Source organism: Anguilla rostrata, chromosome 4, assembly GCF_018555375.3.
Source record: "Anguilla rostrata isolate EN2019 chromosome 4, ASM1855537v3, whole genome shotgun sequence".
Taxonomy (NCBI): Eukaryota; Metazoa; Chordata; class Actinopteri; order Anguilliformes; family Anguillidae; genus Anguilla; species Anguilla rostrata.
In genome coordinates, this window is record NC_057936.1 from 18,733,545 (window position 1) to 18,738,589 (window position 5,045).

The following is a 5,045-nucleotide window of genomic DNA, read 5'->3' on the forward strand; positions in this document are numbered from 1 at the left end:
CACTTTTCATTTTCAAAGAGAAGTGGATTTACCTCTACACAGAATCCCCAACTGTGGGGGATCCCGGACCAAAAACACAGAGGTTCTCAGAGTTATAGAGAGTCTTCAGATATGACATACTGGTAGGTGTAACAAACCTATGAAAAGCATCAACTACGACTCCACTCGAGACCCTAGTCCATCTCAAGGATTTTTGTGGATAAACATGGACATAAATATGCCAAGATCTGCTTAACTGTATCCATATTTGCAGTCCTTTGTACCACACGGCCAAAAGATGTACTGTAATATATAAAACAATAATTTATGAAGATATGCATGATATCCAATACATTTCTACTCATGGTGTACCTGGAAAACATGTGGATTCAACCTGCGTCATCAAATGTGTATTTATAGGTCTGACTTCATGCACTGTCTGCCTTTTTTTCTTTTTCTGTACTTAGTGTGTCATATTTTAGAATATTTTTCTTTTTATTAGATAAAATAAGGTCAGGTTTTAACTTTTTTTCAGCACAACAAGAGTTGAAAGAATGGCTCTTTATATTTCCAAGGCATTTTATCATTGTCCCTCATGTAACAAGAGAGGCCTTCATTAGGAACTATTGAATACCAGGTGCCACATGGAATATAAAATACATTTTCACTGCTCTAGATGCTATCTTACTTTTCTTGGTAATGCTACTTGTTCATATCTCAAGGTTCCCAGAGTTTGCTTACTCTGTAGCTTATATTACAGTGGTCTCAAAGGGTTCGAATAAACATATTCATTGAGGCCCTGAAATTATGGCAAAACCATTGTGCTATAACCCTCTCGTACTGTACGTGTGTGGTGGTGGCGGCTGCAGCAGAACAAGCTGCTGACTGTGTAAGGCTAAGTGGATGAGGCCTGTAAGAATACAGGGCAGGGAGGGTCGCTGTTTACAACAGACCTGCCTTTGTCTGTTTTTCAAAAGCAGCTCCTTCAGCTTCCTGAAACACCATGATCATGACACTTGCTAGGACTCAAATGAAGAAGAGTAAAATGCTAAACGGTGTGCTTAGTAAATCTTAACTAAGGTAGATCTCACATTAATGATCCCATTAGGAAATGTATTCAAGTATATGACGTGCATTCAACTTTTGAGCTAAGCTAAAAAGACATGAAACCCCACATCACAGCAGTACAGCATTAATGGATTTTCCGATATTTTATTTTTAATCTGCCCCCAATCAGTTCTATACCTTTAATGATGCTGTAGACAAGACTGAAGTCTGCTTTGTTGTTCCTGTGTCAGCAATGATGTCACTGGTAGAAAGCTACAGTGTGTTGTGGGAGCTGCTACACCTTTGCACTATTGTCCATCATATGGAAGCCAGATAACATGCTTCATCTTCAAAAATGTCAAAGCATATGCTTGTTTAAGAGGGAAACATTGCTCCTCTGAAACCAAGGAGGTTGCTATCTAGAGATTTATGTGTGGCCATCAGTGTAAGAAAAGAAGAAAACTTTAATTTTACCATTATCTAGTTTCACCACCAAATACTTAAAAGACTGTTTAAGGTTTCTTTTTAAGCAAATATTTCTGAACAAAGTAACATTATATGTAACGATTTAACTTCCTTGTTTAGAATCCAAAGTGAAACGAAAAAAATCCTTTTCACATATACAGAAGTAAAGGTAACTATGCCGCATAGAGCTTGTATTTCCCATTACATATGTATTAACTTCACCTTCTGATCATAATGGGAAGGGCCTGCTGCTTGGTTTTCATGTAGTTCTTATCCCCAGTAATTTGTTTTTCATCCACATTGTCACCTCCGGTTTTCTGAGGGATAAATTTACACAAACAGTATATATGAAGAATATGCATATAGAATATAGTGAATGCTGAACTTATGTTTCTAATTTTGCTTTCATTTTTTACCTGTTCTGTATGCATTCCTAATTCAGTCATTTTATGATCCCTGTTTATGTTTCTGCCTGAATTACTGTTTCACCATTTGCTTTAATATATCATATTACCTGATTGTCTTTGCAATGATATCAATTATATATAACTTGCCTTATCAAGCTTTTTCTCCATTTGATTCTGACACATGCTCTGACTGAGATTATTACATTATCATGGCTGAAATACAAAATAAATTGGGTTGATTTATCACTTTCCGTGTCAAATGTACCTGTCACAAGATTGGAGCCTCAGAGACAGAGTAGATATAACTACTAATTAAAAGATTTTCACAGATTTTCCTTTACAAGTGGATCTGAAGGTAATTCAATTAGGTACTAAATTGTCGCAGCTATCACAGATTCAGATTTCTTCCTACTTAAGGGCTAGCACCCTTTGGAGTGAAAGGAGAAACTCCCCTCAACCCCCAGCAATGTGCAGCACCCACTTTAGTGATACACAGCTGCCATTTTGTGCTCACATCTTTTTAGATTCAGCCATTGTGCAGGAGCAGGGTATATGGTGGTATGGTCGCTGATGGGTATCTGTTCAACCTCCCTAGTTCATTCAACACATTCAATCTGCATTAACACTGCCATTACCCTCCAACTCTACCACATATACCATATACTGGACCACTTATGTTGAATGAGGAATCTGTGCTCCATCAACATTTTGCTGGTAAAATTGCAAAGTAATGCATTGATTTCATTACATAAATAAAAACAGATAAATGTGTAATTACAATATGGGGTTGGTTTAAATTGGTGAGCAAGTTTAACATGGCCTCTTTTTCAGAACTCCAGGCTAACATACCATATGAATAATTATATTACTATGTGCTTCTAGATTATATACAAGGTACTTTGCAACTGCATTAGTCATAGGTGTAATAAATTCACATTGAGCATACAATGCTACTGCATTGTATGTTCAGTGTTGTTTCTCTCTTAGTAAAGTTTCAGCATAGCAGGAAATGCCTTAATCATATTTTGGTGACGACTTAACAAAAAAAATGTAACATTTTTATGGACAGCAGGCAAATTTAAAATGTGGTCAGTGGTAAAAAGTTGGATTATATTTTTGAGTAGATCAATAAACTTTTGGTAGCAGTTGATGCTGTCCAAAATTGTCCGAAGAAAATGTCATACATTTTGGAAACCACACATGGGGTAAAGGCCAAAAGAATGCTTTATCAGGCTACATAATTATTTAGAAGAGGATGCACAATGCCACAATGCCACAAAAGAATAAATATGTAAAGAACAAATCACCTTCTGGGGTACGTGGGTTCGCCTCAAAGAACAAATGGTCTTTTCTTTGAAGTTTTGACTAAAATAAATCCATCTAGTATTGGCATCAAAACATTCACTTTATGGGAGCTAACCTGCTCTGCACCTGTTCTGAAACTGTTTCAATGTGCAAATACTTGCAGAAAAAAGATAGAAAACCTTATAGCCAGTAAGTAAGTTTTTCTTTAAATGTTTAAAAATGACCATGCCAATCATTCAGTGGTGATTGTTTTCATCTGGTGCATTTATACCACACTCTTTATCAATATGCATTTTGTTTCATAAAAACTGTGATCACAATGAAAGGCCATATGAATGAGTTGCTTTACGTATGAACGGTTTTAAATGCATTGGACACCATCAGGGAAAGAAAGGCACCAAAATCTGCAAACAACATTTCCTGGCATTTGTTTTTTCAACTTCTACAGTATTGACTTCTTCAGATACAAAGTGTTCGTTTTTGACTTTCTACAGTGTTGGGTTTACAATTACATTGTGAGTACCATCAGCCTTGATTATCAATGAGAAACTTTTTCTCTTGCCATGACCTATTTTAAAATGGAGGAATATAATGGTAGGCCTCAGAGGTCTCCACTGCATTGAACAGCTCTTATCTCTGTACGATGTCTCTCTATTTGGTTCCTGAACTGTGTAACTAAGGTGAAAGATATCTACTTGAAGTTGAAAGCACAGGATGTTTGATCTTCATGAAACCCTTCAAAGAGACATCCGACCCTTACTTCTTAAAACATGGCTGCATAGGAAACTAAGAAGATGAAATTTAAATATGCTCCATTTTTATTCCAAGGGTTTGCAACCTTTCATCTACCATCATTTTCTGTCATCCATATGTTCTCTGCAAACTGTTTGTATCAATGGGTGCAGAGTGTGTGTGGTTTAACTTGTGTGATATCTTAACAGATTTGATTGATTATACAAGTCTGAGTATACTGATTAGTGTTTTAATTAAATTCTATGATACTGAATTCATAACTATTTAGCATGTTATTTTTCAGGTGAAATACACATATTCATCAAACATCAAAATTACCTATCTGATAAGCTTGGCAGCAGAAATGGCATCACATTGTCAAGCACCACATCCACAAATTAACACAGACAGCTTTTCCTGCTGCATTATAGCTGAACAATGATAACTCCAACTTGAATTTGCTGCCTGTTTGCATTGTTCACTGTCTCATCAAATTTTTGTCTGCTTACTAAAGAGGCAGAAATACGCAAAACATGTTCTAAACACAAGCCTTGCAACTGAATGCCATATTATAGTATTTCAGAACTGCCTAAATTTCAGAAGGTTTTGTCAGCATAATAAATTAACATGAAGCTACCAAACAATTCCTGGCCAAGTCAAATACAAATACAAATAACAGATCTTCATTATAATAAATTTATACAGTATGTGATACAATCTCTTTGCACATTTGTGTCATTATTTTAAATCTTAATACAGCTTTTCTGTAAAAGTATTGCTGTGTAATTTCGGTTCTTTCCTACAAATGGCCTTGTATCAAAAGGGGACCAGTAATTAAATAATGGATCTTCGTTCATCATCTATGTTTATCCATGTCTCCATATTTCAAGGGATGTGATAGTTCCACTGAAATAAATATGGGTGTGATGATGTCTGAGAGGATATAAATAATAATTTGTATTTCCCGTAAGCTGGAGGTATCCTGTTTCAGCCTTGCCTGCCCTCTGCATAATTGTCAATATCCCAGTCTTAACCACAAAGTACAGTGCTAAAATGGAAAAGTGCCTTAAAATGTCTGAAATATTTCCTGAACCATAATAACCCTTCACA